At 39.9% G+C, this 23,337-nt stretch overlaps 1 protein-coding gene across 7 annotated transcripts in view; it reads left to right on the top strand.

Moving 5' to 3' along the window:
* B3GALT1 (beta-1,3-galactosyltransferase 1) overlaps positions 1 to 23,337 on the top strand; it is a 630,044-nt gene that overhangs the window by 464,294 nt on the left and 142,413 nt on the right. For 5 of the 7 annotated variants that reach the window (XM_059878161.1, XM_059878166.1, XM_059878156.1 and 2 more), the window contains one exon: positions 8,494 to 8,556. The exons of the other annotated variants lie outside the window; for them this stretch is intronic. The gene's annotated coding sequence lies outside the window, so the exon portion shown is untranslated. The remainder of the gene's footprint in view (positions 1 to 8,493; positions 8,557 to 23,337) is intronic. 7 annotated transcript variants of the gene reach the window in all.

Genomic DNA, 23,337 nt, shown 5'->3' with positions numbered 1-23,337 from the left:
TTAGAGTGTGAGCATCTTTGGAAGGCTGTTACTCTGCTACCACAACAAGTATGAACATGAATCAATGAAATCTGAATTATAGTTTTAAGATAGTAGTTACTTTGGTTAAAATGACTTCTAGGTATCAGCTGAGCACCCCATCTATTGAGACTTAAGTGCATTTGGTTCAAACATCATATTTAGTGAAGTCTTCGCATTCTTCCCAGTCATGCCAGGAACGCTGGTGGAGAGAGGATGGCTTACATTGTTCTTAGTCACCTTTATTTTTATACTCCCACATCTCCTAAATTTGTTAAGTTTGTGAATTTTCTCACCATCCCACACGCAGTGTCCTTGGTCTATACTGTATCTTAGATATAATATCCCTCCTTTCCTGGATTGCCACAAAAGAGCAAATCAAATCAAACTAAATATGACAAACAATAAAGCACATAGAAAGATTTTAAAATATAAAAAGTTTTTTTTTTTTTAAATATAAAAGTGTGAGGAGATGGAAAGGGTGCCCATCACAAGAGAAATTTAAAGTGATAATTCAGACATTTGGTCAAATGCGAGTTCTGCCAAGTCAGATCAGCCTCCCCCTACCCCGTGGCACAGCTCCCTCTTCTGGAGGAAAACAAAACAACACCGGGTCATCTTAATTGACTCATGCAGAACAGGGCAACTCCCTGCAGCCACTGACCCAAGCTAGGTTCAAGACTCGCATTATAAACACAAAATTCATTGCTGTGCCCCACTCTCATGTCTCCTTCCCTCATCAATATCTTTGAGAAAGAGAGAGAGAAATAGGGATTTATATCCAAAGTAATAGAAACAATATCACCACTTCCCTCTAACCTCTTAAAAGGCAGCAAAGGTTACTGTCTGTTTTGCCTTAAAATGTATGTTCTCCTCCATTCAGTTCAGCAGTTCAGTACAGTCGCTCAGTCATGTCCGACTCTTTGTGACCCCATGGACTGCAGCATGCCAGGCCTCCCTGTCCATCACCAATTCCCAGAGTTTACTCAAACTTGTGTCCATTGAGTTGGTGATCCCATCCAGCCATCTCATCCTCTGTCGTCCCCTTCTCCTCCTGCCTTTAGTCTTTCAGCTTCTTCTCAGAGTCAGCTCTTGGCATCAGGTGGCCAAAGTATTGGAATTTCAGCTTCAACATCAGTCCTTCCAATGAATACTCAGGACTGATTTCCTTTAGGCTGGACTGATTGGATCTCCTTGCAGTCCAAGGGACCCTCAAGAGTCTTTTCCAACACCACAGTTCAAAAGCATCAATTCTTCTCCATTCAGTAATATGAACCTTAAGAAAATATTTATGTAACACTGATGTTTAGTAAATTCTGTGAATTCAGGGATCCAGGGACCTCAGGATAAATGTTTTTCTGGGTTTTTTCCTCCTGATCATCTCCTACCCTTCAGTGACCTGGAGACCAAAAAGCAGGAGCAAGTAAGGAGGTTGCTCATCAACACAGCAAAGTATATGGTAATGTGTGTTTGAGAAACAAAAGTAGACATTCTTGCCAGAAGCTGGCTTCAGCCCAGAGCTGCGTGGTGCCACCGGCAGGAAGGCTAACAAGCCCAGATGTAACCCAGAGTCGCAGGAGCTCTTCAGACTTTCCAAGGAAAATTAAAAACTCGTAGCCAGATAATACATTCTGAGCTCTGTGCCCTGTGGACTTCTGCTGAATTTTGGATACGGTGAGAAAGTGAGAGAAGGAAGGGTGACCAGGAAAAGAAACCAGCCTTTCATAGAGGCCACAGGTAGAGTAGGAACTGTTCTTCTAACTGGTGCCCGAGGGCTCAGAAAGTCCCTGGGGGTTGGCATATGTGAAAATTGTGTTAATATTTATTTAGGAAGATATATCCAGCTTTGATAGCCAATTTTAGTGAGGCAGAGTTATGAATAATTTGAAAATTTTAGATTGTAGCCTCCGATAGTATAAAAAGTGTGGTGAGCTTGCACATGAGGTCGCATCTGGGAACAGCTGGAGGAGTCCACCTGGGGCTTGGGGGTGAGCCTGGGCTGAGGAGGGGCCTGAAGTGACCTGAAATCCAAGCTCTGTCACCCACTAGGGTTCAGTTACCTCATTTGTGAAGTGGGACAAATATATCAACTGCTTCTACTTCTGAGAATTAAATACATTTATATGTGAAGATCACTTATCATAATGCAGTATGTGACCCACAGCACATGTTCAGTAATGGCCTATGTAAGTCTATGTAAGTAAGTGTAGGTAAAATGTGTTTTCCACCCAGGAGGGGTGATCCTGCAAGAAAAAAACGTTTTGCTTATTAGAATAAAGGAAACTAGGGCTTTCCAACTAGGGCTTATGTACCTCTAAAGAAAATAGTTTTGTCCCAGGTATAAATGGTAGACTTAAAATTCAAGCAAAAGGACTTACTTGCTCTCACTTCAAAAGAACTGTAAATACTAAACCAAAACACATTTTTTTTTAAATTCCAGAATTAAGTGTAGGAATGAAACAGTAAAAATCACCTGAAGAATTTTTATGACTATATCTTGCTTAGGACTTATATATTCAAGATTCCTAGAATAGACCCAGTGGGGTTTTAAGACAGAGAATTTTAAAATTGGAAGCGGCCAAAGAGAACATCTAATTTAAAACTTGTTTGCTGGCAGAGACGCCATGGCTCTTCAGCAGTGAAACCCCTAGGTGTGCCCCAGAGCAACCCACGGGGCGGCAAAGGCCCTGAGGGAGTTTGTCAGGACCTGGCCCTGCCTGCCTCTTAAAACTATGCAAAACTTTGTCTGTGGGTCCTTCTCAGCAGGTGGTAGACCAACCTCCTGGGCATTAATGTCCAGTATAAAATGCATGTACCTAATGCAATCCAGATATCACTTCATTGGAGTTCAAGCAGGTGCAGCTCTCTGTTGCCCATTAGTTTTGGAAAGTTGGGAATACTTTGCTGACACTCAATGTTTATTTAACATGATTACCCTTTCCTCCTCTCTTCCCAGTATCCTTCACCCCATCAAATCCACCATCAGTCCCCACTGAATCTGTCTTTAATACACACAGCAAATTCATCCACTCCATACCCATCTCCTCAGGCATCAGCCACCCACGTCAGACACCATCATCTCTCAGCTGCACTAAGACAGTCGCCTCCCAGCCACCTGATGTCTCCAGTCTTCTAACTGCAGATGAGATTGTAGGGGTCCTGCTGAGTGGAGCCCTCTGTGTTTCCCACAGCTTTTAGAATCATATCCAAAGGCCTCGCACTGCCTAGGAGACCCCATGTGATGTAGCCCTGTCTCCCTCAAACTCATCTCTTCCACATCTTCTACTTGGTCCTGTGCTTCAGCCAAGCTTGCCTTTATTCTCTTCCTTGAGCATCCCCAGTTTATTCCCACCTTTACAGCCCTAGCACTGTATTGCTCCTGCTTGGAGTGCTGTTCCATCCAAGTGTCCCATAACTAATTACTTGTCAGTCACATTTCCATTTACATGTCATCTCCCCAGAGATGCCAACTATCCAGTCCAACAGAACCCTAATCACACTCTGTCACATCCCTCTTTTATTTTCATGGTAGCATTTGATAACTTGATATTTTATTTGTTTGGATTATCATTTATACTCCCAGCACCTACTTCAGTATCTGGCAGTAGCAGATGTTCAATAAACGTTGTAATGAGAAAATGAGCGAGTGAATGAATGAATGGCAGTACAGGTAGAAAAGGGCGATACAGGTAAGTATTCTTAGTTACCGAAGGATTTTGTTGATTTAAGGGTTAAAATAAAATTACTGTTTTATTTCTTTTTTTTTTCCCTAAGCCTAATCCTGCTGACAGTTGGTAGCAGGTTTAGGCTTAGAAAGAGGTAAGAGATTTCCAAGTGGTAAGAATTTTCCTCACCACCAGTTTTAGAGAAGTAGCCTAAACATTACTAATAAAAATCATAATTTTTAAAAATATTCAACATTCCCTCAGAAATGTAAAGCTTATTAGTTGCATCCATACAAACATTTTTGCAGTGTTCACTTTATGTTTTTTGGCTTTCATCTCTTACTTCTTTTAAGCCTTTCATAAACATTCCTTTCTGAACATTTATGGCTTTCAATGGTGGGTCAATTTCCAACTTTTAATCAAAATTTTAGTAATGGGTCAGTGGGAAAACAGAAAGAGATCAAGGAAATAGAATCCCAAACCTGGATTCACCTCCTTGAGGTGATCTACTGTTTGTATTTTAAACCTCCAAATATGCTGCAGAATGAAATGATATCTAAGAGATGGTTTCAAAGTAAAGGCCAACACATGTGATTAAGAAGTGAGATGAAGAAACGAGAATAAAAATAACGTGGAATCCAGTGAGTCCACCTGCCTGCAACTAGCACCTCACGTTCAGAATCGCACAACAACCAGCCCTATCATAGACCGCAGCCAACCAACAGCCTTGGAAGCACGTTCCCTTAGAAACCTAAACTTTAGCTTGAATAATCCTTCCTTAGTCTTACATTTTGTGCTTTCTTTCTGCTATTTTATAAAAAAAAAAAATTTTTTAACAAAATTTTAAAAAGACTTTATGAGCAGTTTTAGGTTCACAGGAAAATGGAGAGGAGCGTACAGAGATTTCCCACATGTTCCCCACCCCAATACGTGCATAGTGTGTTCCGTCATCAGCATCTGCTATCAGTGATACAGTTGTTACCACTGATGAACCTAGATTGATACCTCATAATCAAGTATGTAATTTAAACTATGCTTCACTCCTGTTGTTGTACCTTCTATGGGTTTAAACAAGTGTGTTAATGCTTGTGACAGTATGATACTATGACAGTATCATACAGACCTAGTTTCACTGCCCTAAAAACTCTCTGCTCTGCTACTAACTCCACTTCCGGCAACCACTGATTTTATTGTTTCCATCAGTTCAGTTCAGTCGCTCAGTCGTGTCCGACTCTTCGCGACCGCATGAATCGCAGCCAGGCCTCCCTGTCCATCACCAACTCCCGGAGTTCACTCAGACTCACATCCATCAAGTCGGTGGTACCATCCAGCCATCTCATCCTCTGTCGTCCCCTTCTCCTCCTGCCCCCAATCCCTCCTAGCATCAGAGTCTTTTCCAACGAGTCAACTCTTTGCATGAGGTGGCCAAAGTACTGGAGTTTCAGCTTTAGCATCATTCCTTCGAAAGAAATCCCAGGGCTGATCTCCTTGCAGTCCAAGGGACTCTCAAGAGTCTTCTCAAACACCACAGTTCAAAAGCATCAATTCTTTGGTGCTCAGCCTTCTTCACAATTCAACTGTCACATCCATACCTGACCACTGGAAAAACCATAGCCTTGACTAGATGGACCTTTGTTGGCAAAGTAATGTCTCTGCTTTTCAATATGCTGTCTAGGTTGGTCATAACCCTCCTTCCAAGGAGTAAGCATCTTTTAATTTCATGGCTGCAGTCACCATCTGCAGTGGTTTTGGAGCCCAAAAAAATAAAGTCTGACACTGTCTCCATAGTTTTGCCTTTTCTAGAATGTCATATAGTTTGAATTATACAGCATGTAGCCTTTTCAGGTTGGCTTCTTTCTCTTAATTAATATCCATGTAATGCTTTTCTGTGACTCTTCACTGCTTGATTGCTAATTTGTTTTTTAATGCTAAATAGTATTTCATTGTCTGGATGTACCATAGTTTATTGATCCATTCACCAACTGACGGATGTCTTGGTTGCTTCCAAGTTTGGGCAATTATGAATAAAGGTGCTGTAAACATCTTTGTGCAAGTTTTTCATGCACAAATTTTTCAACTACTTTTGGGTAAATAACAAGGAGTGTGATTGCTGAACCATATGGTAAGAACTTGTTTAGAAACTGCTGAGTTGTCTTCCAAGGTCTCTGTACCAAAGAGTCTTCCAAAGTCTCTGGAAATTTTACATTTCCATCAGCAGTTAATGACAGTTACCATTGCTCCCCATCTTCACCAGGATTCGGTGATGTTGGTGTTCTGGATTTTGGCCATTCTAATACGTCTTAGTGAATCCTGACTGTTGTTTTAACTTACATTTCCCAGATGACATATGATGCAGAGCATCTTTTCATATGTTTAGTTTCCATCCATATTTCTTCTTTGGTGAGGTGTCTGTTAAGGTCTTTGGACTATTTTTTTAAAGTCAGGATGTTTATTCTTATTTTAGAGTGTTTTAGGATTTCTTTATGTATTTTGGATAATAGACCTTTATCTGATAGACTTTGTCAAATATTTTCTCACTGTCTGTGACTTGTCTTCTCAATCTCCTGGCAGTGTCTTTTTGCAGAGCAGAAGTTTTTAATTTTTATGAAGCCCAGCTTATCAATTATTTCTTTCATGGATCATACCTCTGGTGATATATCTAAAAAGTCATCAGTATACACAAGGTCATTTAGATTTTCACCTTAAAATATGTTAGGAGTTACCTTCTAGGAGTTTGATAATTTTATGTATTACATTGAGGTCTGTGATCCATTTTGAATTAACTTTTGTGAAGGGTATAATGTCTGTGTCTAGATTTGTGTTTTTGCATGTGGATGTCCAGTTGTTCAATCAACATTTGTTGAAAAAAACTAGCTGCAGTCCATGGGGTCGCTGAGGGTCGGACACAACTGACTGACTTCACTTTCACTTTTCACTTTCTTGCATTGGAGAAGGAAATGGCAACCCACTCCAGTGTTCTTGCCTGGAGAATCCCAGGGACAGGGGAGCCTGGTGGTCTGCCGACTATATGGGGTCACACAGAGTCAGACACGACTGAAGTGACTTAGCAGCAGCAGCAGCAGCAGCGTCATTGTATTTCCTTTGCTTCTTTGTCAAAGATCTGTATGGGGGTCTGGGCTGTCTCTTCTGTTCCATGTATCTATTTGTCTATTCTTTTGCTAACACCACACTGTCTTAATTATTGCAGCTTTGTCTTAAGTCTTGAAATCAAGTAAGATCAGCCTTCTGACTTGGTTCTTCCCTTGAATATTGTGTTAGCTATTCTGGGTCTTTTGCATCTCATATAAGTTAAGAATCAGTTTGTTAATACCTATAGAATAATTTTCTGCAATTTTGATTGGGATTGCAATTGAATTTATAGATAAATTTGGGAAGGGCTGATATTTTGATGATATTAAGTATGAACATGTATTACCTCTCCATGAATTTAGTTCTTTGACTTTGTTAATCAGAGTATTATTGTTTTCCTCACTTAGATCTTGCATATATTTTGTTACAAATTCCTAAATATTTCATATTTGTAGTGCTAATGTAAACAGTACTGTTTTTTAAGGAATGTTTATTGAAACATGATATATTCACTCCTTTCAAATGTTAAATTTGATTGATACTGATGTATCAAACTAATCACCACCAAAATCAAGACCCAGAATATGTCCATCATGCCAGTAGGTTCCTTGTCCCTTTGTACTCAATCTTCTTCTTCCACTCTCAGCCTCTGACAAACACAGATTTAATTTCTCTATTGTTTTACCTTTTCCAGAATATTATAGAGATTCAATCAAGTTGTATTTCGCCTTTTGTATCATCTGGCCTGTTTCAAATTCCACTTGTTCACTGTTGGTATATAGGAATGAAATTACTTTTTATGTAATTACATCCTATCCTACAAACTTGCTATAATCATTATTAGTTCTGGGAGATTTTTTGTCAGTTCTTTTAAATTATCTGTATAGTTTATCACGTCATCTGACAACAAAGACATTTTTATTTATTCTATTCAAATATGTGTACCTTTTATTTCCTTTACTTATCTTATTGCATTAGCTACTACTACTACTGCTACTAAGTCGCTTCAGTCATGTACAACTCTGTGCGATGTGCGACCCTATAGACGGCAGCCCACCAGGCTCCCCGTCCCTGGGATTCTCCAGGCAAGAACACTGGAGTGGGTTGCCATTTCCTTCTCCAATACATAAAAGTGAAAAGTGAATGGGAAGTCGCTCAGTCGTGTCCAACTCTTAGCGACCCCATGGACTGCAGCCCACCAGGCTCCTCCATCCATGGGATTTTCAAGGCAAGAGTAATGGAGTGGGGTGCCATTGCCTTCTCCCTAGAACTTCTAATACAGTGTTGAAGAGGAGAGGTAAAAGGGGGCACCCTGTCTTGTACCTGATCTTAGTGAGAAAACTTCAAGTTTCTCACCATTAAATATAATGTTTAGATGTAGGATTTTTGTGGGTATTGTTTATAAGTTAAGGAAATTCCCCTCTAATCCTTGTTTCCTGAGAGTTTTAATCATGAATGGAACATGCATTTTATCAAATGGTTTTTTCTATATCTGTTGATATGATGATGTGATTTTTCTATTTTAGGCTGTTGATAATTATATTAACTGATTTTCAAATGTTGAAGCACGTGGTCGTTGTGTATAACTTTTAACCTGAATGTGGCTGTGTACAAGCTCACTAGCTACATCAAAATAATCTCTAGCAAATTAGATTACTCTGTGCTTACTTGGAAAAACTTGGACTTGCATCAAGTCCCTTCCCTTTTGTTGTTCTTCCAGATCCTGTTGTGGTTTCTATTGCAGATGGGTTTCTTTGAGCCATGAAGATTGCATGGTTGAAGGGTAAGGTTGTCTCCATTTCAAACTCTAGAAGAAAGTATTACTTCCTGATGGGAATGACCCATCTCTAGTAACAAAGATTTAAGAAAGTAGTAGATTCAGAGTTAAATTTGTTTAAACAACAAATTGATAATTTTCTGTCAAAAAATAAAAACCACATCAAAGGGTGCAATTACTGACCATTTAGAATAAAGAATGCCCATGTGAAAATATTAGATAAAAGTTAGTCATTGGAGAAGGAAGCTCCATGATTTTTGCACGTATGCACATGGCAATTGTTATCCTTTCTGAGCAGAATAGTAAAACAAGTATTTGCATTCCCAAATTTTAGTTAAAAGACTTATTATTAACAACATCCAGAATTTACTTACAAATTCTTATACCCATCCCCAAAATCTAGGACCAAATTAATGCACAGCTTATTAGCTTATTATAAGCAAACTGGAAACTGTAACTCTAGAACATGCACAAATTCCAAAAATAAGATATAAATAAGATATTATGAAAGTTTTCTTGGAAAGAGGACTAATTGAACTGGGAAGTTAAAAATGAATTCCAATTCATTTTATAATTAATTATTGTTATGACATAAAAATTGTATAGTGTGTGGAAAATACATCAGAAAACACAATTTCATCATCCCAACAAATCTGTTATCTGTGTTATACATCTTTCAAGCATGTTTTCACATGTATACATATATAGATTTTCACTGTCAAAGCATCCCTACTCAGAGGAAGTCTGAAATCATACCAGGCTCCATAACTTTGCTTTAACTAATGTTTTTTGGTTGAAGGGTAAGGTGGTCTCCATTTCAAACTCTAGAAAAAAGTATCACTTCCTGTTGGGAGTGACCTCATCTGTGTGTGTGTTTGTGTGTGTGTGACCCACATCCTGTGTGTGTGTGTATATGTTGGTTTGGGGATTTTTTTTTTAAATAGAAGTATGGTTGCTTTACAGTGTTGTGTTAATTTATGCTGTACAGCAAAGCAATTCAAATATATATATATATGTATGTATGTATGTATATACACACACACACACACTTTTAAATTCTTGTCCATGATGGTTTATCACAGGATATTGAATATAGTTCTTTGTGCTATATAGTAGGACCTATTGTTTATCCATTCTGTATATAGTAGTTTGCACGTGCTAACCCCAAACTCCCACTCCATCCCTTCCCTAATCCTTTCCTTCTTAGAAACTAGAAGTCTGTTCTCTGTGTCTGTGAATCTCTGTTCTCTGTTTCTGTTTCATAGATTGGTTCATTTTTAGATTGCACATATAAGTAATATCATATGCTATTTGTCTCTCTCTTTATGACTTCACTTAGTATATTAATCTCTAGTTGCACCATTTTGAGGTATTTTTTTAAATGACACATGTTTTGCTACTTTAGTTATTTTATCAAATAATGTAACATTTGATATACAGGCAGATCCAGTGAATTTCTTCTTGGTGTACTATAAGAGTAATATTAAATGCTGCTGCTGCTACTAAATCACTTCAGTCATGTACGACTCTGTGCGACCCTATAGACGGCAGCCCACCAGGCTCCCCCATCCCTGGGATTCTCCAGGCAAGAACACTGGAGTGGGTTGCCATTTCCTTAAATGCTACGTGATTACAAATATGTTTTTTGCACTCAAGTTCATGTCACATAATTAATTTAATATAAACTTATTGAATCTAAAAGAATGAGATTCATTTCTGTGATCACTATTTGTTAGAATCCTATTCCCTACCTCTTACCTATAAAGGAACACTGTGCAAATCCGCTCTGTTTGAGAGACCTGGTTCTTCTCAGAACAGTGAGTGATAAAGGTGATGAGAACGTGTAAGGTGTCTGCTTGACAGTTTCCTTGGTGAATGGGAAGTAGCCACAGTGCTTGGCCAAAGTGAGCTGTACTTCTGCTCTCGCTTTGCCAGATGAACTGTACTGTCAATACAACTGCATACTGAAACTCATGAATGAAAACCAACAGTATTTCTCCAAGCCTAAACTTCTAGCACCTATTTTCCTTTTCCATTTGGACATTGTGGTTAAAATGTGATTTTTTTAATGAGTTTTTTAAATTATGAATGCAACTCTGACGATATATCAGGATAGGCCATTTTGATAAAAATAGTACTTGTTTTATCTCAACATTTGCTATTTAGGAATTAGCTTTTTAGTGGTAAAATTACTTTTTGTTTATTTTTGTGGTTTTATATGAGCTACTTATTAATTTACTCACTTATTTGTTTTTTGCTGGTAGAGGGTACATTATGGAGATAACTAGCTAAAACATCTGAATAAACAATGCAATTATCTGAATAGTTCACCTACATCATGCCTGACATCTGGATACTGGAAATTATTCTCAATTTCTATTTGGATGACTATAAGTGATACTATAGGAAAGTTATGACCAACCTAGATAGCATATTAAAAAGCAGAGATATTACTTTGCCAACAAAGGTCTGTCTAGTCAAGGCTATGGTTTTTCCAGTAGTCATGTATGGATGTGAGAGTTGGACTGTGAAGAAAGCTGAGTGCTGAAGAATTGATGCTTTTGAACTGTGGTGTTGGAGAAGATTCTTGAGAGTCCCTTGGACTGAAAGGAGATCCAACCAGTCCATCCTAAAGGAGACCAACCCTGGGTGTTCATTGGAAGGACTGATGCTGAGCCTGAAACTCCAATACTTTGGCCACCTCATGCGAAGAGGTGACTCATTGGAAAAGACCCTCATGCAGGGAGGGATTGGGGGCAGGAGGAGAAGGGGACGAGAGGATGGGATGGCTGGATGGCATCACCGACTCGATGGACGTGAGTTTGGGTGAACTCCAGGAGTTGGTGATGGACAGGGAGGCCTGGCGTGCTGAGGTTCATGGGGTCGGACATGACTGAGCGACTGAACTGAACTGAAGTGATACTAAACTCAATCACTCTCAGACACCACTTGCATTAAAACAACTCAGGTCATTCAACTTGCAGGGTATCCATGAAGTGAATCCCTGTTGTGCAGTTCAACAACAAAAATAAAAAGGCTGTTATACACAGTGGCATAGTCACTAAGGAAGAATTCCAAGGACAGTACACAGAATTCCTGGGAATTCTTGGCTCTCAGCCCATTCACTTGCTCACTTACTCATTCTCTCACTTACCCAATAAGTATATGCAGTGCTGTTACAGACACACTTTGGTTTTGGAAATGATGCACTGGAGTAGTAGTATTTAAATTTCCTTCTAGAGAAAATTTCTCTGCTACCCATTTACCCTCCATATTGCCATTCTTAAACTTTTGGTTTGGCTATTTTTGACCGAGTGTATTGTATGGGGCTTTCTGAAATGGCAGTCCCTGCCTTTTGTGTACTGGGAGCACATTATTCTAAAAGTTACCCTAGAGAGGGGGAGTGAAGAATACACCATCCACTTGGAGGATGTGTTGAAGAGCCATCCTCACTGGAGCCATCCTGTGAGATTAACTTTCTGTTTGTGCCTTGTTATTGTTGGGGCTTCTCACGTGGCTCAGTGGTAAAGAATCTGCCTGCTGATAATGCAGGAGACACAAGAGACTCTGGTTCAATCCCTGGGTGAGGAAGATCCACTGGAAGAGGAAATGGCAACCCGCTCCAGTATTCCTGCCTAGAAAATTCCATGCGCAAAGAAGCCTGATGGGCTGCAGTCCAAGCCTGGTGAGCTGCAATCCATTGGGTCGCAGAGTCAGACATAACTGAGCAACTGAGCATACATTGTTATTGTTGAGCATTCTCTGTCTCTCTCTCTCTCTCCCCCCTCCCCCCACACCTTGCCCTCTCTCTCCTTCTCCCTCTTCTCACTGTCATTTCAATCACAAAGTGCTCTGCAGGTGTGATTCATCATTGAAAATACACTCTTGTTACAGACAATTTAGTTTATGTGCTGGAGCAAATGCAGAGTTACAGACAATTTATTTCATGCAACCAGGAAGTTTTCGTATAGGATCATAGCTCCTACTTGGAGGAGCTAAGGACAACAGAAAAGGATTCAGCAGGTTTATGTACAGTTAAAGCAAAAGAAAGGGAGACAGTTTGTGAGCAGCTGAAGCGTTGCAGAAAAGGGAGAGTTTGTGTCTCTCACTGTCTGTACTGCCTTTGATCATTCTCCATTGTAGAAATTATTTTTGTGGACAGACAAAGGCAGAAGCAGAAAACGACAGTATAAATTAGAATTCATCCCTTGTCAGAAAGCGACAGGTGTATCTTAAGGGAAGTATAACAGTGTGTGTTTTCTGCATGAGCAACAACCTATGGGAACTAGAATCTAGGAGGCAGCTGGGAATTGGTAGGACAAGAATCAGAAGTCAAAATGGGGGAGGGAGGAGAAAATCGGGGAAAGCTTTGCATAGTGCCAGGGCCCAAGCCAAGGTTTCAAGACTTGAAAGATCCTACTCAGGACAGAAGAGGGAATCAGTACATTCTCAGAGATCTACTGGTGACTGACACATCTCAGGGCTGACAGCTTCCAGGGAGAGACAACCACACACACACACACACCCTTCCCTGGTCCTGTAGACAGATGAAATTCAGTCCTATAGTAAAATAGAGGTTCTTTGTGACACCAGGGACTGTATAGTCCATGGAATTCTCCAGGCCAGAATACTAGAGTGGGTAGCTGTTCCCTTCTCCCGGCAATCTTCCCAACACAGGGATCAAACCCAGGTCTCCCACATTGCGGGCAAATTCTTTACCATCTGGGCCACCGGGGAAGCCCAAGAATACTGGAATGGGTAGCCTATCTCTTCTCCAGTGGATCTTCCTGACTCAGGAATCCAACTGGGGTCTCCTGCATCACAGGTGCATTCTTTACTAGCTGAGCCAGCAGCGTAGCTGAGAGCAGGCCAGGGTGGGTTTGTCATATGAGTTACATTATTTTCAACTTCTCATCCCTTTGGGGGTAGACTTATATGCCTCATCTTTTGATAATGGTGAATTCTCTTTTGATATTTTGATTGCCTTCTTCATGGATATATTACCCTTGGGTGTAGTATTCTGAGTGAGTGAAAGTTGCTCAGTCGTGTCTGACTGCAACCCCATGGACTGTATAGTCCATGGAATTCCCCAGGCCAGAATACTGGAGTGGGTAACCTTTCCCTTCTCCAGAGGATCTTCCAAACCCAGGGATCAAACCCAGGTCTCCCTCATTTCAGGCAGATTCTTTAGCAGCTGAGCCACAGAGGAAGCCCAAGAATACTAGAATGCGTAGCCTATCCCTTCTCCAGGGGATCTTCCTAACCCAGGAATCGAACCAGGGTCTCCTGCAATTCCGGCGGATTCTTTACCAACTGAGCTGTCAGAGAAGCCCAGTATTCTATGTTGCTTTTATTGAAAATAAGAAATCTGTTTTGTGTAAAAGAGAAAAAGAAGTTTACTAATTACTCTTCTCAGATGTTAATTGTATTACCAGTACTTATTTACTTGGAATCTTTGCATAATAATCACAAGCTTTGATGTATGCTACAGTATTGATGTACTGTAATGTAAATATAAATTCCATTTGTATTAGAGAATTCCCTGCACAGCTTCTCTGAAGTTAATGAATCTGTACAATACATCACAGACTGAGTATTTCTTCCTCTTTTTGATGTGATGTGAGTGGATTATATTATATAAACATTTGACCCTTTTTCTCAAAGAGGCTGAGATTATTCCAAGAGAAAGACTTGTGTCTTTTACTTGTCATTGATCACAGTTTACAATTCTCCAGATGTACTGAATAAGTAGAGAATATCAGATATTTGAAAATTTTCATTTAATTAGCTTTTAATTAACTTTCTATGTCCTTTAATGAGAATCCCAGTTCTTTGTAATCATACAGAGTTCGTGACTCCTATGCTTCCTTAATGCCACTGAAACTGTAATTTTAAATAATAATTGGTTACTTAAAATATAGTAGCATGGTAGATAAGCTATAAGTCTATGGCTTTGAATTAGCATGCTCTTTGACAAAGTTTTTATCCCACTGCTTTGGGAACCAGAAAATTTAAGAAAGAGTTGTTTAAAATTGTATAAAACCCAGAAGTAGAAAAAACGAGTTCTTAAATCATGTGACACAAATATTAGTGAACCAGATAAGTAAAAATTGAACTGGCCCAAGAATTACCTCTATCCCTCACCTCCATCTCTACTCCACTCCCACCACCCCCAAGAGAGCCCAGCACAATGTGGGGAAGAACATACTCAATGAGCTAGTGAGTCAAAAAATTTTTTACTAAAAAATCTAAATTTTTTAAAGGTAAAAATTCTACTCTTGCCTGAAATACTGTAGTTTTCTATAATATTGTTGAGGTCTTCTATAAAATGTCACTGAACTGATGTCGCCATTCACCATTTTGTGATGATTGATCTAAGATTGTGATGAATCTTGCCTTTGAACCTTATAGTAAAAATAGTTTAAAGGGTAAACAAAAAGAATTATAAGGCAGCGGGTGACATGTTTTATTACCTGAGAACAAAATATACTTAAGAAACCTACTTATGTTAAAACTGATGATTATTGATGTACTCTCCTTATTTGGTAGTAGTGTTAACTAGAAAACTAAACAACTTGTTCAAAATTGCAAAGCAAGAGTTTTGCTTTCATTTAGTAAGTCCAGTAATATATATATATATATATATATAATTCCATTATGGGTTAGCTGGAAATATGAAGTATATTCCAAAGCATTAAAATTTCATCTTTTAATATTTTATTTGAAAGTATTTCCATTCTAAATTTATTTTCATACATTTAGTTTAGAATTCATCTCAATTAGCCAAACTTATACTGAGATTTTTCCATCCTCGTAAATCTTTTTGCTCCAAAGATAAAGCTTAACAGTATTGTTTATTGTTTCCTGTAAACTGCAGACCAGTGAAATATTGACAGAGAATGTTTATATTTGATACATTAAGTGATAAATCTTCAATCAGTTACCTAAAGATAATATTTTAAAATGTAATATTTCTCACTAATATCAACAGATTTTCCTTGCATTTATCCTAAGTTTTTCATTTAATCCGATCATGCCTGCTGCAGGGCACTTCTGTTGTTGCTGTTGTTGTTCAGATGCTTAGTCATGTCCAACTCTCTGCGACCCCATGGACTTCAGCATGCTAGCCTCCTCTGTCCTCCACTATCTCCAGGAATTTGCTTAAATTCATGTCCATTGAGTCAGTGATGCCATCCAATCAGCTCATCCTCTGCCACCCGCTTCTCCTTTTGCCTTCGATCTTTTCCAGCATCAGGGTCTTTTCCAGTGAGTCAGCTCTTCACATCAGGTGGCCAAAGTACTGAAGCTTTAACTTCAATGTCAGTCCTTCCAATGAATATTCAGGGTTGATTTCCTTTAGGATTGACTAGTTTGATCTCCTTGAAGTCCAAGGGATGTTTGGGAGTCTTCTCCAACACCACAGTTCGAAAGCATCTATTCTTTGGTGCTCAGCCTTCTTTATGGTCCAACTCTCACATCTGTACATGACTACTGGAAAAACCTTAGCCTTGACTATACGGACCTTCATTGGCAAAGTGTATCTCTGCTTTATAATATGCTGTCTATGTTGGTCACAGCTTTTCTTCCAATGAGCAAGCATCTTTTAATTTCATGGCTGCAATCACCATCCACAGTGATTTTGGAATCCAAGAAAATAAAATCTGTCACTGCTTCCACTTTTCCCCTTGTATTTGCCAGGAAGTGATGGGGCTAGATGCCATGATCTTTTCTGATATTGAGTTTCAAGCCAGTCTTTACATTCTCCTCTTTCACCCTTATCAAGAGGCTCTTTAGTTCCTCTTCTCTTTCTGCCATTAGGATGGTATCACCTGCATATCTGAAGTTGTTGATATTTCTCCCGGCAATCTTGATTCCAGCTTGTGCTTCATCCAGCCTGGCATTTCACATGATGTACTCTGCATAGAAGTTAAATAAGCAGGGTGACAATTTATAGCCTTTATGTATTCCTTTCCCAATTTTGAACCAGTTGGTTGTTCCAAGTCCGGTTCTAACTGTTGCTTCTTGACCCATATAAAGATTTCTCAGGAGATAGGTAAGATTATCTGTTACTCCCATCTCTTAAAGAATTTCCCACAGTTTGTTGTGATCCACATAGTCAAAGACTTTAGCATAGGGCACTTTCATCACTGGGTTATTCTAGAGGTGGAAATGTAGGTGAACAGTATGATCCTCACTAGTGTTCTCTCTCAAGGTTTACTCCTAAGCTCAAAGCCAATCCAGGGTGGGGAGAGTCCAGACCCTGAAGGGAGACCCTCACGTGCCAGATGGGTCACTGTACATCAAACCAAGTAAATATCTAAACCCCCATATCTCCCAGACAACATCTCATAGAAACTTAGAAACCAAGAATCTTTGATCACTTTTACTCTGTTATTAAAAGACTGATTACTTATTCAGAAACACTTGAATTCTGATGCCTCTGAGACAGTGGCTGTCAGACATTTTTATCTCTTTACCCTCTTAAAAATTATCGAAGCCTCCCAAAGGGCTTTTTATTGTGTGAATTGTATTTATGAATTTTTTCATATTAGATATTAAAATTGAAAGATGTATAACATTTTTGTTTAGTTTTAGGAGGAATAAAGTCATTATATATTAAAAAGAAATAGTTTCCTTTTAAAAGAAAATAATTACATTTTCCTAAACAAGTTAATGAGGTGATGGCATAGTTTTATATTTTAGCAAATCTCAATACTGTCTGGCCTAATAGAAAAGAACTGGATTCTCATATCTGCTCTTGCAATCAATTTATTGTGATCGATTATTTTGTTTGAAGTTTTAGAAGAAAATCAAGCCCCACAGAAACAAGTAGTTGGAAAGGAAAGGATCTTATTGACCTCCTAAAATTATATCAGAGACATACAGGGATCCAAGGACCTCACTTAGAGAATCTCTGCTCCAGAAAATACAAGGTCTTATTTCATCCAGTGGTTGGAGAAACTAACAATTGAAGAGCCCCAGTTTCAGCATTCAGAAATTACAATGAGACTCTTTGTTCCAAGAATCACAAAAGTCCATCAGCAAACACTGCTTTGTGAGACGTGTTCTTGTAATTCAAAGCTTGTGTGGCCCAGCAGAGTCATTTTAGCCCACAGCCGTCTCCTATATTCTGATACGCTGCCCTTCAGACATTTTAAAGTTCATAAAACCCTACATTCTGACATCTAGATGCCTTGAAACTTGAAGGACAATAGTCAGTTCAAACCTCTTATGTAAAGCCTTGGTATTTCTACCAATTTCTGGTATAAAATATCTGAGAAGACGTGTCCCAGTTCTGAGACACCATAGTACTTTGCAACCAAACACATTATGGGTATGGTTCTTTCATTCCCTTGCCAATGATAAATACCTTAATTTTTTGTGGTTCTGAAAGTGCTTGGTTGACTCCTGATCCTATATATATATACCTTTTCAGCTGTTGTCTTTTTCCTCGGGGATATATTTTGCATCTCTGGAGTCTCTGAACAAATCATTGTAAACCAAATTACTTCTTCATAATGGAACTTCTTATCTCCCTTAAGATGTTACAGTTCAATTCCTTTATCTTTGAGATGACACTAAGAAGGACCAAATGACTTTCCCTAGGGTACACAGAGAGTAGAACAGAATTTATATCTATCCCTTTATGAACTCTTAACAATAGCGTGGCTAGACTTTCTAGTGGACTGAACTAAATATGGCCCTATAATGGGAGCCACGCTCATGACCTCCCAGAGTTGAAACATTCTATAATTGCCCCACCACTAACCCTAAAGGCCAACATTGTATTAGTGTTAAGGGAGGTGGGGACCTTCCTTTTAGATCCATAAATTGTTCAGGATCTCTAAGAATGAAGAGCAACCCTGAGTCAAACCAATTAAGGTCAGAGTAGATCTCTCCAAGGAAGAAGCAGTTCTGAAAAGTTATGTCCAGTTATTATGATATTGCTGACTTATATTTAATAATCATAAGGGATTTGATTTAGGTCATACCTGAATGGTCTAGTAGTTTTCCCTACTTTCTTCAATTTAAGTCTGAATTTGACAATAAGGAGTTCATGATCTGAGCCACAGTCAGCTCCCAGTCTTGTTTTTGCTGACTATATAGAGCTTCTCCATCTTTGGCTGCAAAGAATATAATCAATCTGATTTCGGTGTTGACCATCTGGTGATGTCCAAGTGTAGAGTCTTCTCTTGTGTTGTTGGAAGAGGGTGTTTGCTATGACCAGGGAATTTTTTTGGCAAAACTCTATTAGCCTTTGCTCTGCTTCATTCCGTACTCCAAGGCCAAATTTGCCTGTTACTCCAGGTGTTTCTTGACTTCCTACTTTTGCATTCCAGTCCCCTAGAATTAAAAGGACATCTTTTTTGGGTGTTAGTTCTAAAAGGTCTTGTAGGTTTTCATAGAACCATTCAACTTCAGCTTCTTCAGCATTACTGGTTGGGGCATAGGCTTGGATTACCGTGATATTGAATGGTTTGCCTTGGAAACGAACAGAGATCATTCTGTCATTTTTGAGATTGCATCCAAGTACTGCATTTCAGACTCTTTTGTTGACCATGATGGCCACTCCATTTCGTCTGAGGGATTCCTGCCCGCAGTAGTAGATATAATGGTCATCTGAGTTAAATTCACCCATTCCAGTCCATTTTAGTTCACTTATTCCTAGAATGTCGACATTCACTCTTGCCATCTCCTGTTTGACCACTTCCAATTTGTCTTGATTCATGGACCTAAGGTTCCAGGTTCCTATGCAATATTGCTCTTTACAGCATTGGACCTTGCTTCTATCACCAGTCACATCCACAGCTGGGTATTGTTTTTGCTTTGGCTCCCTCCCTTCATTCTTTCTGGAGTTATTTCTCCACTGATCTCCAGTAGCATATTGGGCACCTACTGACCTGGGGAGTTCCTCTTTCAGTATCCTCTCATTTTGCCTTTTCATACTATTCATGGGTTCTCAAGAATATCAAAGTGGTTTGCCATTCCCTTCTCCAGTGGACCACATTCTGTCAGACTTCTCCACCATGACCCTTCCCTCTTGGGTGGCCCCTCACAACATGGCTTAGTTTCATTGAGTTAGACCAGGCTGGTCCGTGTGATCAGATTAGCTAGTTTTCTGTGATTATGATTTCAGTGTGTCTGCCCTCTGATGCCATCTCGCAACACCTACCGTCTTAACTTGGGTTCCTCTTACCTTGGACGTGGGGTATCTCTTCATGGCACTCCAGCAAAGCGCAGCCGCTGCTCCTTACCTTGGACAAGTCACCCCTCCTGACCTTGAAAGTGGTGTAGCTCCTCTCGGCCCTCCTGCGCCTGAGCAGCCGCCACTCCTTGGTTGTGGGTTTGCTCCTCTCCACCGCCACCCCTGACCTCAGATGTGGGGTAGCTCCTATCAGGCGCCACCTCTGTCCTAGGACATGGGGTAGCTCCTCTTGGCCGCTCCTGCACCATTGCAGCCTGGCATTCTCGGTCGCAGCCCCTCACCTTGGGCGTGGGGTAGCTCCTCTTGGCCGTCCTTTGTGACATTGTACAGGAGACAGGGATCAAGACCATCCCCATGGAAAAGAAATGCAAAAAAGCAAAATGGCTATCTGAGGAGGCCTTACAAATAGCTGTAAAAAGAAGAGAAGCAAAAAGGAAAGATATAAGCAGCTGAATGCAGAGTTCCAAAGAATAGCAAGGAAAGATAAGAAAGCCTTCTTCAGTGATCAATGCAAAGAAATAGAGGAAAACAACAAAATGGGAAAGACTAGAGATCTCTTCAAGAAAATTAGAGATACCAAGGGAACATTTCATGCAAAGATGGGCTCGAAAAAGGACAGAAATGGTATGGACCTAAGAGAAGCAAAAGATATTAAGAAGAAGTGGCAAGAATACACAGAAGAACTGTACAAAAAAGATCTTCATGACCCAGATAATCACGATGGTATGATCACTCACCTAGAGCCAAACATCCTGGAATGTGAAGTCAAGTGGGCCTTAGAAAGCATCACTACGAACAAAGCTAGTGGAGGTGATGGAATTCCAGTTGAGCTATTTCAAATCCTGAAAGATGATGCTGTGAAAGCACTGCACTCAATATGCCAGCAAATTTGGAAAACTCAGCAGTGGCCACAGAACTGGAAAAGGTCAGTTTTCATTCCAATCCCAAAGAAAGGCAATGCCAAAGAATGCTCAAACTACCGCACAATTGTACTCATCTCACACGCTAGTAAAGTAATGCTCAAAATTCTCCAAGCCAGGCTTCAGCAATACGTGAACCATGAATTTCCAGATGTTCAAGCTGGTTTTAGAAAAGGCAGAGGAACCAGAGGTCAAATTGCCAACATCCACTGGATCATGGAAAAAGCAAGAGAGTTCCAGAAAAACATCTATTTCTGCTTTATTGACTATGCCAAAGCCTTTGACTGTGTGGGTCACAATAAACTGTGGAAAATTCTGAAAGAGATGGGAATACCAGACCACCTGACCTGCCTCTTGAGAAACCTATATGCAGGTCAGGAAGCAACAGTTAGAACTGGACATGGAACAACAGACTGGTTCCAAATAGGAAAAGGAGTACGTCAAGGCTATATACTATCACCCAGCTTATTTAACTTATATGCAGAGTACATCATGAGAAACGCTGTGCTGGAAAAAGCACAAGCTGGAATCAAGATTGCCGGGAGAAATATCAATCACCTCAGATATGCAGATGATACCACCCTTATGGCAGAAAGTGAAGAGGAACTAAAAAGCCTCTTGATGAAAGTGAAAGAGGAGAGTGAAAAAGTTGGCTTAAAGCTCAACATTCAGAAAATTAAGATCATGGCATCTGGTCCCATCACTTCATGGGAAATAGATGGGGAAACAGTTGAAACAGTGTCAGACTTCATCTTTTTGGGCTCCAAAATCACTGCAGGTGGTGATTGCAGCCATGAAATTAAAAGACGCTTACTCCTTGGAAGGAAAGTTATGACCAACCTAGATAGCATATTCAAAAGCAGAGACGTTACTTTGCCAACAAAGGTCCATATAGTCAAGGCTATGGTTTTTCCAGTGGTCATGTATGGATGTGAGGGTTGGACTGTGAAGAAAGTTGAGTGCCAAAGAATTGATGCTTTGAACTGTGGTGTTGGAGAAGACTCTTGTGAGTCCCTTGGACTGCAAGGAGATCTAACCAGTGCATCCTAAAGGAGATCAGTCCTGGGTGTTCTTTGGAAGGAATGATGCTGAAGCTGTAACTCCAGTACTTTGTTTGGCCACCTCATGTGAAGAGTTGACTCATTGGAAAAGACCCTGATGCTGGGAGGGATTGGGGGCAGGAGGAGAAGGGGTCGACAGAAGATGAGATGGCTGGATGGCATCACCGACTCGATGGACGTGAGTTTGGGTGAACTCCGGGAGTTGGTGATGGACAGGGAGGCCTGGCGTGCTGCAGTCCATAGGTTCGCAAAGAGTTGGACACGACTGAGCGACTGAACTGAATTGACTTATATTTAGGAATATTGAATGGGTAAAAAGTTCTTCTAATATTAGGGATCAAATATGCCTTAATAGATCTTGATTCTTTAAGGCAGAGATGTTGGCTTCTCCATGAAACAGGTTTGAGTACTTCTTAGTTGCCTCCTCCTCAGGGAGGAAAAAAAATGACGTCCCTGGGAGCTATCCATGGTGCTCATCTCAGGACATCATTTTTTCCGCCTGCTTTGCCAGCTTAGGTCCACTACTTCCAAGTAGTTCTAGAATTTCAAGCTCCTTTGTGAGTCTTGTGATTATTGCTTGAAGCAGCACCTATGTTTGTCATACCCAGAGGCCTTGTGCTGCAAGTTAATAATGTCATCCCTGTTCCCTACCTGTTCCTCTCTTTCTTTGTGGCAGTTTTATCTTTTCATGAATTTTCAGCCCCGCTATTGCTCCTGGCTTGGTCTCCACTAGTCCAGGCACATTGCCCTGCCTGAGACAAAGCAGCAGCCAAGACTCATCTTAAGAGTAAACAGTAAGCATGATTTAATGATGACAGGAGAAACCACCTTGCCCCAGAGCCTTTTTCCCTTGTAGACTTGCAATTTGACAAAGCTCATATTTGGCGATGCAGAATCAAAGAACAACAGGGACTGGATTTACAAAGGCACTGGGTTAAACACTTTGGATACTTTATCTAATTAACATTCACAACATCCCCTTGAGATAAATATCATTATCCCCCAATTTATGGTCAAAAGAACCAAGACTCCAAGAGGTTAATAACATGTGTAACTTAGCAGAACTAGTATGTGGCAGAGGCAGTTTTGTCTTTCATTCTATCTGACTGCACCCAGTGCATTCTGCAAGGCTGAATGCAGTCTACAAGAATTGCAGGTATCTTTAAATTCATTGTTATTTACATGTAATTGACATTTGATCTTTAATATCTCTTTGATTTAGTCACTCCATCATTTCTGTGTCACATGTTCATTCACCCTTCTCTAACTAAGGTTAGAGAAGATGTATGTTCTTTACAAACCAACTGATTGAGTGCAGGTATAAAGCTGTGTCATCATAAACATCTAACCCGTCTCTCTATACCATGTAACAGACAATTAAGTCACAGTGATTTGCTCTAGGCCAGAAGCTCACTGACCATCACAAGGCATCTATACTTTTTTTGAGCTTAAGAGATATCATTAACAACACAAAGCCCCAAAGCCAATGTGAAGGGAAATTTTGTAAGTGATGGAGTTAAGCTTTGTTCTTTGGGAGGTAGAGGTGATTATCCCCATCAGCTTTTCACACTTTTCCAGTTCATTTTCTGTTTTCACTTAA

This window comes from Bos taurus, chromosome 2 (genome assembly GCF_002263795.3).
Source record: "Bos taurus isolate L1 Dominette 01449 registration number 42190680 breed Hereford chromosome 2, ARS-UCD2.0, whole genome shotgun sequence".
Lineage (NCBI taxonomy): Eukaryota > Metazoa > Chordata > Mammalia > Artiodactyla > Bovidae > Bos > Bos taurus.
Note: the sequence above shows the minus strand (reverse complement) of the source record. Positions and strands in the feature narration are given on the sequence as shown.